Below are 15,669 nucleotides of genomic sequence, written 5' to 3' on the forward strand. Positions count from 1 at the left end.
TTAGAGAACAAACTTATGGCTACCAGGGGGAAGGGTGGGGGGAAGGAATGGTTAGGGAGTGTGGGATTGACATGTACACACTGCTGTATTTAAAATGGATAACCAACAAGGACCTACTGTATATCACAGGGAAATCTGCTCAATATTATGTAACAACCTAAAAGGGAAAAGAATTTGAAAAAGAATAGATACATGTATATGTATAACTGAACCACTTTGCTGTACACCTGAAACTAACACAACATTGTTAATCAACTATACTCCAGGGAATTCTCTCATGGCCCAGTGGTTAGGGCTCTGCACTTTCACTGACTAGGGCCTGGGTTCAATCCCTTGTCAGGGAACTAAAATCCCACAAGCCGCATGGTGTGGCAAAAAAACAAAACAAAACAAAAAACTATACTCCAATATTAAATGAAAAGTTAAAAAAAAATATTCACAAAGGAAAACTTTATCTTCTTGGAAAAAAGGGAACATTTGACTATAACAATGACATATGAAAAGTAAAGTAGAATATAATATATCTTTTGAGTTGTATTAAATTTGATGTTTTCAGGTAAACAAGTACAAAATCCAGAGTTCCTTATTTTCTAATCTCGGTCAAATAAAAAGCTCAAGCTTTAAAATGTTATGATACCTCCTCTTTTGATGTCAGGGATGAAGATAAAAAGCTATCCCTCTAAAATTAGGGTTAGACTGTGCAGTCTTTCTTCTTTTTCTCATCAAGATATTATTCTTCTACACACAATTTCGATGAGGAAAACCAACCTGGATAAAGGAACATGACTTCTGTTTAAAATAATTATTTAGGAAATCAGAAATAGATGGTCAATAGCATGGTTGAATTAATAACACTCTGTTCAAAATAGAAATAAAATGTGTTCACACAGATAAATATAACTGTATTTTAAATATCAATATTATAATTAAACATGTATACTCTATGTGCACACAGGCATATGTGCACTTTCATACACACACACACACACACACACAAGGACTGTTTATCCAAATTGTTAACGTACTTTGCTGATTGCATTGTGGTAATAACTCTGAGAAAGCCAGTGTTATTATTCCTCATTAAATTGGACTATATCATCTGAAAGTAAAAAACATAAAGCTGATCACATTGACAAATTTTACTAATTTAAAAACATTGATACACCAATATAAAAAGCCACTGTTTATATGGTTAGCACATTTGTTAATCCATTATTTTAATCATTATAGGATTGACAGTTTCATTCTTCTGCAAGCCAGACACATTCGATTTTTGAATCAACCCTTCTAATAACTCAGATGTCTAAGATTAAACATTTAAAATAAGTTACAATGCAAATTTGACCAAGTGAAATGCATTTGGTGTGTTTCAGGATCATAACAATTAAGAGATGATAGCTATTGTTCTAAAATAAAATTCTATGAATGTAATATTTAATGAGATTCAGAAATATTATAACACATTCACGTAAAATTTTACTCCATCATTAGTGAGAAGCATAGTAATTCAACTGTCTTAAAGCATGTACATAACATTTTATTGCAGAAAGGATCAGAAACTTTTAAATTCTCACTGTGCATTGTAATGAAAGTTGTATTTACCTAACTAAAAATGTGAACTGCAAAATTGCAAGATTTCCTGTAGGAAAATATAATACCAGTTTCTTTGTGGAGTTTTTGATACATTGGTAAAGAGTATAATTACAATTGCAAACAATTATTTTGCTTGGACATTAAAAATAAAATAGTTTACCTAAATAGCAAATAATAGGAGTTTTGTCTTAATTAAATCACCTAGAAGTTCTGTCCTTGTAGTGTCTTTTTTTTTTTTTTTTTTTGTGGTACGCGGGCCTCTCACCGTTGTGGCCTCTCCCGTTGCGGAGCACAGGCTCCGGACGCGCAGGCTCAGCGGCCACGGCTCACGGGCCTAGCCGCCCCGCGGCATGTGAGATCTTCCCGCACCGGGGCACGAGCTCGTGTCCCCTGCATTGGCAAGCGGACTCTCAACCACTGCGCCACCAGGGAAGCCCTCCTTGTAGTGTCTTTTAAATAGAATGAATCTCAAAATAATTCCAATGAATAAAGATAATGTCTTATGACATTCAAGTGCACCATTTCTAGTAAAATTCAGGTAATACGTTGGCAGCTGGTAGGAAGCTCCAAACACAGAAGTATTTCCACAGGGTTTGTTTAGATTTAGGTGGATTTCCTACAGTCACTGCGATTTTAATTCATCAGTCCTCTACAGTGGGATTTCTGAATATATAATCTGTACAGCATTTTCATCAGAATCAGCAGGAGTGCTTATTTCAAATGTGAATTCCTAGGTCCCATCAGAGACCAAATGAATCAAAATCTAGGTGGCAGAGCATGCATTTGCATTTTAATGATTTGTCCAAGTGATCCTCATGCACATTAAGTTTGAGAACGCATGTGCACCCTTAAATCCAAGTAAAGAATGTATGAAATATATATCAAGTAGTTCACAGAGTTGTTCGGTGAGCAAATGCTGTAAAATAAAACAAATAGTTTATATAATCTGACAATTATAACCTATTTCACAAACTTTAAGTACAAATGAGGAAGATTAAAAGGCTCAGAGTGTGCCAAGGTCACAGACCTCTTAGCCTTGGTGATTTTCAAGCTTGCCTGAAGAGTCCCCAGGAGGACTACAGGTACACTATAGATAACAATGTCACAATACAATCTACTGAATGAGAATCTCTTGGGGCAGAGGTCTGATAATCATTACGTTTAGCTATCTAGTCTGGTGACATTTATCATTAAGGAAGTTTGGAATATACTTCCTTGAGCATTCCCAGGCTGACACTACAAAACACTCATAATAATCTGAATTGCTAGTGTGGCATTATAGCCTTAGTTAGCCCAATCACTTTAATTTATGTCTCTAATATCTATTAACACCCTATATGCCATTACTTTTTACTTCAAAGGATTGGCTTAATACCGACATCTTATTACTGTTTTTACCTAGGATTGTTTTTAATGAATTATCATTAATGTACTCAATATTTGTACAATCTAATCTGTGAGCTGTCTGATATAATTTTCCTACATGAATTTTCAAAAGTTTCACTGCAGGGCTCCCCTGGTGGCGCAGTGGTTGAGAGTCCGCCTGCCGGTGCAGGGGACACGGGTTCGTGCCCCGGTCCGGGAAGATCCCACATGCCGCGGAGCGGCTGGGCCCGTGAGCCATGGCCGCTGAGCCTGCGCGTCCGGAGCCTGTGCTCCGCAGCGGGAGAGGCTGCAACAGTGAGAGGCCCGTGTACCGCAAAAAAAAAAAAAAAAAAAAAAAGTTTCACTGCATATACAAATGCATTAATAGCATTTGTATTGAGAGTAGTTAGGGGAAATTGTCATATCTTATAATTTGACGAGGTGTGATCAGTAGTGATTTTTTCTCTAAATATTCACTTCCATATATTTTTCTATATATTTTCTATAAATTCAATATCTTGAAATATGTGTATATATTATGGCATGAGACAAACAAGCTTAGAAATGACTACTCTTATCAACACTCACATAAGTATATTGATTCAAGGCTTATAATTTTAAAAACGTCATAATGAATACAAGTGAAAACAGAAAAAGTAAAATCAGTCATCTCTCAGTTAAGAAAACATTTATACAACTGTTTAAAAATAACTGTAAAATTCAGTTGTATATATTCATTACTATACATGTAAAACCAAAAACTCAGTTCCTTAAAGGATTCTCCTTCAAGAATAATCTGTAGTTTAGAGTGGCTTAAATGTCCAGCTTCCTTGCCTGTTCTTTGCCAGTGTTTTCTGTGCTGGGAAGCAGAGAATGCAAAGGGCAGCACCGTATTCTGGTCCTGCAAGAGAAACAGAATGGTAAGATTTGGGAGATACAAGGTGCACTAATTATGTCACAGAGACTAGAACAGCAGTGATTTTTCCCCCATTATTAGTATTTTATATCAGTAGAATCTATTTAATATATTCAATAATTCTATTATTTCTAAGACCTTCCACAAAAGGGCATTACAATCCTTTTAGTTTATTGCAAACATATATATTTTTTAAAGTGGATTCACTTTATTTATTTTTTGGCTGCGCTGCAGGATTTGTCAGAAGACAAACAGTAAGTTGTGAGCTCCATTTTGCCCAACTACTTTTTTCTTCACACCCTGGAGAATCTGGTGTCTGGAACTGTAGAGACATCATCATGTTACCACCCCTTCTCCTCTCAGGTTGAATCCACTGTGACAGAACACTCATGTCCTTAAGAGGCAAGGCCTAGCAAATAGCCTCTCACAAATCCACTGAACATCACAATGTCCTGTTTGATAAATTCTGTTGCTGCTTCAATTATATTGCTGATTTCAGGTGCTGCTTTATTTGCTCATTTCTGAATCAGGTCTTCCTGCTTTCTTTATATCTTTTATCAACTCTGTCTCAGTTGATTTGCACATAGTTACTTTGACTGGTAAATCTGAAGAAGATGGCCAGCAGCCTACTGTTGCTGTAAGTTTTCCAACTTTCTGGAACAAAAATCCTGCACAATGGCCAGTGCAATCTGGATGGCTACTGAGTATTGTTCTACCGGAAGTGCCAAACTATGGCCAAACATAGATTCTACCAGCGGTGTCTTCATGTATACTGAGTTAGGTCCAATATGAATCATCATCACTTTCATATTCAGGTGAGAGAGATCCCATCTAGACTGGCCTGGCCTTGGAATCCAGAACCAAGTGAAGAGGACTCAGCTGTCAAACGGGGGCAAAGAGGGCCTGGGGTTGGAAGAAAGGGTCATAGATGCAGAAGTAAGCACTTCATGAAAACTAAGCAAATGGTATTTCTAGGTAAATCAGTCTTTCTGTGCTGGACTAATTAAAAGAACTTCACAGCTCTCTATCCCCAAGCTTTCTCACCCTCTGGAATTGAGGGCTTTTACTGCTTCCCCCATTATTTTTTTAATTAAGTAATGAATAGTATTTTATTATTATTATTATTTTTGGCTGCATGGTATGGCATACGTGATCTTTCCTCCCTGACCAGGGATTGAACCTGTGCTCCCTGAAGTAGAAGCATGGAGTCTTCACCACTGGACCCCCAAGTAAGTCCCTGAAGAGTATTTTATAGATAAGAAAACTTTAGCCTCAGCAGGGTAAATTTGAGGACAGTTCCAATAGCTAGTTTCCCAGAGATGCCCTTGAAGTGGTCCTTACAGTTTTTGCAAACTAGAATACCTGATAGTGTTTATCAGCGCAACACGTCAGGTGCAGTGTAAAGGTATGGGTACTGAAAAAGTAATATTGACCCTAACTATGCATTCACGCACAGGCATTTACAGATTTTTACCCAGGCTTTGAATTAAAAGATAGATTCTCTGAGTCTGATCAATGTCAGCCTCTTGAGATGCACTAAAATGAAATTCAGAAAAAGTTGAATAACTTAAACTACTCTGGAGTTACAGACAACTGAAGTAGAAAGCCTCTTAAGCAATGTGAGAGAAGAAAAAAAGGGGCAAAAATCTACCTACTAGCTTGGGTTGTAGAACTCATGTTTTTAGGAGTTGGGAGAAAAGAAACTTTGGAGCAGGTGTTTCATGTGACAGATCATTAGATCTGTTATCTAGGTCTGTATTAGATCTGTATAGTATCTATTGAGATACTACAGATGAGGAAAGATGTTAAGTGTATTTGCTTTGTATCATCAATGGAGATTTTTTGCTGCCTCTGAAAGCTTGCTGTCAAGATTTAATTTAATATTTAATTAATTTCCTCTCTGCCGATCTGTGATTTCCCTTAATGCCATTTCCTTTTCTAGAGAGATCACAGATTACTGTAAATTATTTGTGTTCAGTGAGGATGGGCATAACGGTAGTAATAATGAGAACAAGAATAGTGACTGGCCATTTATACATAAAATGAATTCTGTTAGAAACACCTATAAATATTGTACCAGCGTTATTAATTGGCTTAATAAGATCAATTGGCATAATAAGATCTAAGTTGTTTATTATAAATAAAATGAATAAAAATTCACTAGTCAGCAATAGATATTAGTATTTTTCTTTTTTAAAAATCTCTTCTTTGCTAGCCCTAAATGCTTTATTTCTTAGGGGTCTAATGTTGACTTCACTAGTCTTAGTGGAGTTACCAGCTTGTGGCTGAATCACGCTCACTCTAGTATTCAGACATGGTTTGACACATCTAAATTAGGGTGAGGAAGATTATTCCAGAATATCGAGGCTCTCTTTTGTCAGGAATTGGGGGATGGGGACTTATTCTGAATAAAGAGGAAGTGAAGACTGGAAAGGTTACTTGGTCAACAGAGAGAAAAGATTAGCCTGAAAATAGAAACTGTCATTCCCAACGTTCTCAAGCTCAGACTGCATCAACATATGAATACTTGGCACTAAGTAAATGGTTATAAAAAAACACATCTAATTCCCAGTCTGTAATCTACCAGTGACATTAAAAAATAAGATACCACCACTGGTGATGATGTAAGTGTTGTTTTCGAGAAGGGCTGCTAGTACAGCTTATGATAGCATCTTAATAAACAAAATATTAGTTTTGAGTTGTAATGAGGATTAAAACTTAGATTGAGAATCAAGCTTCTCTGCATATATGTATGTATAAGGAAAATCTATTTTTCCTTAAAACACCTGCATTGTATCACTTTAGAGGTAAAGGATGGTTTTTTCCCTTCTTAAATCTCCTCTTGATAAATATATTTTCATTGGAAGATGTTTTAAGTAGTCCCTCATCTAAGTGGAAAGATTACAGGTACCATAACAGGGAATCTTCAAGAATATAAGGAAAATATTTTAGTCCGAATCAGTTCTTACATGAGATGATATCAAGTCACTAGTTAATTTCTAGAAAGAATAAATGCCATGGGCATAGAAAAATAGGAACTGATGAATAAGAAAGGCAATCTTCATCAAGGTTTGTTTCTTGGAATATGTATAGCTAGAGCCTGTATGACACTTTTCGTTTTATTTTAATTGCTAATACAATTTTTCTATATTTTAAAAATTGATATTGTTCATATTAAGAACATTTATTTGAAATGTCTTACAAAGCATTCTAACACATCCTGAAACAGTGTAGTTTTTCTTTAGCTGCTGTACTACCTCTCTACCCTCCCTCAATAAAACACACAAAACACCTTACTACAACCTTAATACTTTAAAATATTTTTAAAAACTCTAAAATTACAGCTCAAATAATTATTTAACCAATAAAAATAACATTATTTTATGAGACTCATTTTAGGGAGTATTAGTTATTACCTTGTAATTCTACATTTTTTCTCATTCTTCCCTTCCATTTTATTTCCGCTCCTCTTTTAGCATACCTTCATACGTCTGTCATCATTTTGCTCACGAGAAAAAAAGGTGGCATTTTTAAATATCAAGTAATATGTGTTATAGCTTTGCTAAACATTTCACCACCAGTTTGTTGCAAGAGATTTATAAATCAGATTTTCATTAAAAAGGAGAAAGAATCAACACCATATGTTGTGCTAAATCCTATGCAGCTGCTGCTACAGCAGCTTAATGTGTGAACTAGAAGGCATTCAGTACTCTGTGTGATATACAGGACTGTAACTTCTTTCAAATGTTGTGATTTTTTTTAATATTAAGATTAAAATCTAAGAAAACATGGTAAAATGGAATAACTTAGAAGTGTTAACATTTATTTTATAGAAAAGAGAGTTGCTAAATGGGTATCTATAACTGAAATTAAAATACCCAAGTACTCTTGAAATTGAAATAGAAAAGCAGGCTCAAACAAAAATGTTGTATATTAATGCAGCTCCTCTTGTAATCTGACCTTCATTGCAATGTACTTTTGCCTAAATATCCATCTAGTTGGCATTTTTATTACAATTCTGCAAATGGAAAGAGAGCAAATGAACCATTTACTGCCTTTATTTTCTAAGTATAATCATGTTTCTGTTTTCCATTCAATGATAGCCAACTCTTTTCCACTCCAACATAAAACATTCTTGAGTGTTAAGAGGTTGATATCGTACCCCATGCTCATTTATATTACAATGTACAGAATGTCAGAATCAGTTATTTATAAACTTTAGTTGAGAGGTCAGGAAATAATACCCTAATGTAAAACTGTGCATATTTTAAATAATATTTATGGGCCAACCACATATGAGATATAAACACTACCCTACATATACATCTTAAATTTATTAGATTTGAAGTAACAACACTGAAGGAGGAAAATCATTTTTAAAAGCACCATAAAGCAAGACAGTAATTTTCTTCTTAAGTGTGCTTTTTTTAGATTTGTTTTTTATTGGGGTAATGTCAGTTTATGACATTATGTAAGTTCCATGTGTACAACATGGTATTATCTACTTCTGCATACTTTTCAACATGTTCACCACCAAAAATGTAGTTTCTGTCCATCACCATACAGCTGATCCCATTAAATGTGCATCTGCACATGGAAATTACATGCTTCTCTTTCATTGAAAAGAAACACCTCATGATAATGATGATTAATTTTCCTATGTTAATATAAATTTGCATTATTTCTGCATGTATCATGATAGAACAGAATGAGTTCATGAATTAGTGTGAAAAAATGTTTCCTTGCTATAGAAATAAGACAGGTGGCTATTTTCCATCTAGTATAAGGACATTATAAGAGCAATCTATAGACCAATATTCTTAATGAATATAGACAAAGAATGTTCAAAAAATACTTGGAAAAAATGCATCCAACAATATATAAAAAATGAATATATATATTCATTTATATATATAAAATGAATCCAAAAAATGAATATATATATTCATTTATATATATAAAATGAATCCAAATATATAAAAAATGAATCCAACAATATATAAAAATAAGTATATACGGCTAAATGGGCTTCATCCAGAGAATGCATTGGCAGTTTTATACGTAAAAACTATCGATATAATATACTCTATTTAAATGACACACAGCACATGATCATCTCTGATACTGATATAGTCGGATATTCACAGTATATTCTCTATTTAATGCCTACTAGGATGACTAAAGTCAAAAGGACAGATCATAAAACTAGCTGGCCAGGATGTTGAGAAATTGGTGGTAGGAATGTAAAATGATACAGACTCCATGGGAAATAGTTCAGCTGTTTCTCAAAATGTTAAAAATAGAGTTACCATATAATCCAGAAATTCCCCTCCTCGGTATTTTCATATGTATATACCTATGAATAATAAAAACATATATCTACCATAACTTCTCTTCACTTTTTCACAGCAGCATGGTTTATTAATAGACAAAAAGTAGAAATAATCTAAATGTCCATCAACTGATAAATGAGCAAATAAAATGTGTTATATCCATACAATGAAATATTATTCATTGTAAGAATTAAGTAATGATACATGCTACAATATAGAAAAACCTTGTAAATTTTATTCCAGATATAAAAAGACATCCACAAATAGGACATATTGTATGAGTCCATTTATACAGCATAATTAAATTAGTAATTCACAAAAAGGGGCATATTAAAATATTCAAGTGAATTAGAAAATATTCAACTAAACAATTCACTTACAAATAACACTTGGGACAAAAAAATACTCAGGAAAATAGAAAATATTTTAATGAGTAAATATGGAAACACAGTAGATCAAAATTTGTTCAATAGAGCTAAAACAGTCTTGAGATATGTGTCTTTAAGTATTTATATTAGAAAAAAAAGAATTATGAATACAATGACTTAAATTATTCCCTTAAGATGCTGGAAAAAGAAAATCAAATTAAACCCAAAGAAAGTAGAAGAGAGAAAATTAGAAAGGTAAGAGTTGAAATTAATAAAATAAGATAATTGTACCTATAATAATTAACAATAATAATTAGATTAAAATTTTAAAGAGAAAATGTAATAAAATAAAAATCTATGAACTCAAAATAAATTTCATTAATTGATTTCTATGATAGACTATTGATGGAATTCTCATCTTCATTTGTGTTCTTCCATCTCTGATGTTTCACCTTCTTTTAAAAGCTTACATAATTAGGTCAGCCACACAAGAATAATCTCCCTTCTGCATAACACACAGTTAGCTTATTAGTAAACTAATCACAGAAGTGATATCCCATTATATTCCAGACTACACCCACAGTCAAGAGAAGGAGATTATATAAGTCATTTACACTACAGTGCAGGGATCTTAGGGGAATATCTTAGAATCTTCTCTATCACATGATTAGAATATACAGACATGAGGGAATTCCCTGGTGGTCCAGTGGTTAGGACTCTGGGCTTCCACTGCAGGGGGCCTGGGTTCAATCCCTGGTCAGGGAACTAAAATCCTGACAGTCACATGGCACAGCCAAAAAAAACAAAAACAACAACAACAAAAAAACAGGTATGAATTACCATGATTAGTTGTGTACTTATTTTGTGTGCTATTTCCATAGTTTACATTAATCATTAAAAAATTATTTTTAAGTATTCTTGAAGCATTAAAAATGAGCTACTGGGCTTCCCTGGTGGTGCAGTTGTTGAGAGTCCGCCTGCTGATGCAGGGGACGCGGGTTTGTGCCCCGGTCCGGGAAGATCCCACATGTCATGGAGTGGCTGGGCCCGTGAGCCATGGCCGCTGAGCCTGCGCGTCTGGAGCCTGTGCTCCACAACGGGAGAGGCCCCAGCAGTGAGAGGCCCGTGTACTGAAAAAAAAAAAAAAAAAAATGAGCTACTGTTCTAGGGGGTACACTAATTTTGTTAAACATTTTAGTCTAGAAGCCTCCTTCATCTTTGCTTCTGGTAGCAACTCCCAAAGGAAATCACTATCCTGATTTCTGACAATATAGATTATTTCTCTCAGGCAATTTTGAAAATCAGTTCTGGAATTAGTCTTTCCAGTTTTTATCTTTACATCTTTCCTTCTTTTCCATTGCTTCAAAATTGACATCTCATCCTCCTCCCACAAACAATAACAACAACAACAAAATATATATATTTCCTTAGAGAAACCGAATGATTCTTAGAATTAGGAGGGGAGCAATGTTATTTACCAGCAGAGTGTTACAACGATCTGCCCCAGCGCCCTTCCTTACCCCAGCATGCATTTCATTAAGAGTTTGCTATGTCAAATAAGTACAAAAATATTGAGAGCGCAGATAGCATGTGGAAGGTCATCGTTGTTGCTTGTTTATTTTTCTGCACTTGTTGCCTTTTCTACTGATATAGAGAAACTGACAGAAAAATCTTGTCTCTAACACCATTTACATGTTTACAAATTTGATGATAAGCTTAATTTTATAATAAATACTATTTTTTCTTGAGTTTCCATCTACATGCCACTCAACAGCATTTGGCCTTTACTTCATATTTTCAGAGGAGTCATTATTACTAAATTTTGTGGGTTTTAATATGTTCCTTTGACATCCATAAATCTAGCTTCAATAATAAACATTAGAAAGAGGCAGATGGAAAAAAACAAAAGAATAAATTTTAAAAATTGAAAAAGAGCAAAAAGTTGCAAAATAGGGAAAATAAGAAAGGTCTATACTGCCTGAAAAATATCAGTTGTATTTGAGTGTTATTAATGTCATAGTAGATATTTTACGTATTGATTAATTTAATTCATGACTAAAATTAATAATTTTTTATCTTCTCAAATATCCTGGTGTTCCACTGGGCTTATCAAAACCCAGTATTTATTTTACTATTCCTAAATCCAGGCATTAAAAATTACAAGTTAATTCTGTTAAAAATGTGTCCTTATATCTTGTTAATGGTTATTTAGGAGGCTTTACAACATGAAATTTTATGTTAATACTAAAATAGATTTCTACTATGTGAAGATACCCAAATTTAGTGCAGTGCACAAAGTTTTATGAGATATTTCCTGTTATGCTCTGCCAATATATACAGTTTATGATTTTTAATTTATTTTTCATGATATTTATGATTTTTTATTCATTTAAAACATTTTTCCTTTTCAATTTGATTAGTTTTACAGCTATTCACTAGTCTCTTCTCAATCTTTCTCCCTTTCATTCATTCTTTCTTTCTTTCCTCTTTTTAATTTCCTGACTATGTCATTATTGCAATTTTTCATTTTGATCTTGTAGTCTATTTGGCCATACAAACTCTAGAGCTTCTCATAGGAGTGAATGAAACCTCTATTTCAACTACATCAAGGTTCAAACTCTCATTGTTTCCTTTCCTTTATGGCAATTGTGACTAAGAGCACCGTCTGATACATCTCATGCAAATAAATGTCTCCAATTTGGTTTCCAGAGGACCTCAATCCAGCATCGTTTTTAATACATCAACTCCTTTCTTCCTATCTAACCTCTATCTTCCTATCCAACCTTCCTATCTAGCACAGATCATTGCTGTTCCTGACAACCAAACTTGCACTCTCTACTTCACGCTTCACCAGTTCTCACTGACAATCATTACGAAATTGAAAATGGGTACAAGGACATCATGTCTTTGCAGAAAGAATGCACATACCTCCAGCAGATGTTCCACTTGGAGCAGAGAGAAGGCAGGAGAGTCACTGTGAAACCATCCTCCCTAGTTCATTTTCTACAAATGAACACGTAAGAGGCTTCCAACTGTTAAATGCTTAAATCTAGTGGTATGAAGCCAAAATGGTGCAAGAAGTAATGCCTGCATCCCACCCACGTCTTTAAAAAACACTAAAAAGCTGGAATGGATAATAAATTCACAAATTTAAATGATAAAAAACTTAAAGAGGTTCACTTTATATCACGCTTGTGTCATTTGGAAGCAGAGTGAAAATCTACAATGACATATTTGAACTCAGAGAATTTCTACAGAATCTGCTTTCATATATCCTCTTCTGAATTACATTTTGCATTAGGTTCCCATAGAAATCCTGAAATTTATAGTTTTATTACAATTGGTTTTTATGACCTTTACTATTCTATCTAACTGATTTATAAATAAGGAAACATTTTTAAACAAGTGCTATTGTGTTAAAATAATGTCAATGTATTTAATTAAAATTTAAATGAAAGAAAACATCCACCCTCTAGAAAATCCTTCTACAATTTTTCCTTAAATTCCAGGTCACCATGCATCACACAGTGGACGAGGTAGTAAAAAGAGAATATCAAGAATTGAAATATTTAAGCATAAGCAATTCAGAATTTGCAAGAAAATTCTTAAGCAACCTTTAGAGTAAAATATATGGTTTGAATTAGTTGAGCATATTAGAAACGGTTGCCCATGTGAGGCATAAAATGAGGAAAGGAATAGTTGCCGATATGAATAAAGTGTGTGTGTGTGTGTGTGTGTGTGTGTGTGTGTAGAAGGAGATACAAGGGGAGGAGTAGTATTGATAAAGATGACTTAACTAAAGGTGTTGGTTTGCATAGTTATAAGAAATAAGCATGACTCTGAAAAGAACTCATTCTGCTAGTTACAGAAAAGTCTTAGATGCCTAAGGGATTTAGTTTGATGACAGAGGTACTACAAAATAAAGGCATTTTGTGAAACAAATTAAAGCAGGAACACAAGCCCAGAGTAGAGCAATGGAAGGTACTGGATGTAAGTGGACACTGAAGTAGAAATTGAAGACTTCAAGTCTGGGCAGAGGGCAGACTGGGCATGATCTACAGATGCAAAAGAAAAGTCTAGGGTAAGAAGAGGCACAAGAGCAATAGAAAGACAGCTTTTTGTTTATGACTATTAAATTTGTGTGGTTGGGAGAAAATGAAAGTGGAGATACCTTGAAGGTAGCTTTGAATAGATAATTAGAGAAACAAAAAATTAGAGCACTGGTTGTTAATATGAGGTTTGTGGCCACAAACGTGATAGTTAAAGCATAAAAGTAGATGAGCAATTTGGGAGAAGTATTCATTGAGGAGGATGGAGCTGTGAGCTTAGACTATCCTTTGGACAATAAACTCAGAAAAAAATGTCATATACACTACTGAACAGAAACTTGCTTACTAGTGAAAAATCTGTGCCATAGCAAACCTCCCCAAGTCTGCACTAAAGAAAATAAATGGTCTAAACACTTTTACTACTTGCCTGCCGTATGTTATTAATTGCACTGACTGAGTGAGTGACTACTTGTGCAACTGCTATAAAGTGAACTAAATTTCAGGAATAAAAAATATATGGCATTCATTGAGTCAAAAGTAAAGTTGACTATTAAATGAAATATGTTGAAAAGCATTCATTTTAAAATGCACTTTAACTTCTGGGGTTGAAAGTATTTTTCATATTTATAGCAAAATTCATTCAACTATATTTATCTTACAAGAGAATAAAACAAGAGGGATATAATTCAAAACTTGCAGAGGCTGGAAACTTTCTATTTGATAAATTTCTAGAATTTATTGATTAAAGATATCTGTCATAGATGTGATAATATTTTTATTTTATTTTTGTTCTTATTTAACACATAGTTTTCACACCCTTTTAAGTGAAAACTTTAGAGGATTTACTAATTATTATAAAAACATTATAAAAAGTATTTAATGACCTCCAACTATTAAAACTATAATCATGGCTAATTCAGGTTATGAAATAAATCTATTAACAGACTTAGCTTTGCAGGATAAATCATATACAAGATAAATAAAGAAAATAAGAACACATTTGACCAATTTCTTATTTCTGATAGAAATACACCAGTAACTTATCTTAATATTAATGAAAAAATGAGTATTTTTGTATCATTGTAGAAAGACTTTGAAAACACTTTCATAAGCGCACATGGAAATTCACTCTGACGCTACTTCAAATAGGCAAATAGGAAAATGGTGAAGAATCATTTACATAATGGACAAATGTAAATTCATTCGAGTTGTAGAGAGAAGCTCCCTGCTGTCTTGATTATATTATGCTTTCCTGTCACTACATAAGCTCACACAAAACTGAAAAAAAATTAACATTGTGCAGTTATAAGTCTGAAGCAAAGGAACACCAGTGCAACTTTTCATTGGTTTCTTCACCCTTAAAATCTCAGCTCATGAATTATCCTTGCTACAGATATTTGACACACAAAATCATTTTCTTGGAAGATATGGAATGGCATATATGAGAATCCCAGCTTTAACTGCTAACTTTAAAGAATTTAAGGTAAAGGAAATTACATTTTATTGTGGTTGCTCATGATTGTTTGTTCAATGAGTTGTCACAGAATCCAATTTCCACATTACCCATTTTCTGTGTAATAAATTGATTCTTTTGTTTCATTTATGGGGAAGTGATATTTCTACAGTCTTCTTAACTTATTACAAAATGTATTTCATAAATCACCAGTCTTATGGAGGATGAAACATCTGTTTACATAATAGTACTTGCTCAGTTTTAAACAGTTATAAGTACGTGACTTGGCAACCAGTTGACAGTATGAGAAATATATTTCTAGTGATATTTATTTCATGACACAATTCTGTCGCACATAAATAAAATGAAAAATAATCTTAAAAGGTAGGAAATACATACAAAATAAACACAAATATAGCATTCATAACCCACAGAAGCTCAGTGTTCTAGAATTACTCTATCAATTAATATAAATCAAAGGCTAAATTCCCTCTCCCCTCATTTCTGTGAATGGAGAGTATACTAGTGTAGGGGTGATTAGCTAAGTCTACCAACTCTGACTCTCTGCGACTTTCATTTGTAAGAAGTTTGA

At 33.8% G+C, this 15,669-nt stretch overlaps 1 protein-coding gene and 1 pseudogene across 1 annotated transcript in view; one reads left to right on the forward strand and one right to left on the reverse strand.

Moving 5' to 3' along the window:
• Positions 1-15,669, forward strand: part of LOC149743905 (uncharacterized) — a 129,686-nt gene that overhangs the window by 72,072 nt on the left and 41,945 nt on the right. The window lies entirely within an intron of this gene.
• LOC149743906 (FUN14 domain-containing protein 1 pseudogene) overlaps positions 1-15,669 on the reverse strand; it is a 57,602-nt pseudogene continuing 41,933 nt past the window's right edge.

This window comes from Delphinapterus leucas, unplaced genomic scaffold (genome assembly GCF_059928025.1).
Source record: "Delphinapterus leucas isolate spDelLeu-1000000601 "Yukka" unplaced genomic scaffold, BTC_Dleu_Yukka2 spDelLeu_asBTCV2_sq57, whole genome shotgun sequence".
Lineage (NCBI taxonomy): Eukaryota > Metazoa > Chordata > Mammalia > Artiodactyla > Monodontidae > Delphinapterus > Delphinapterus leucas.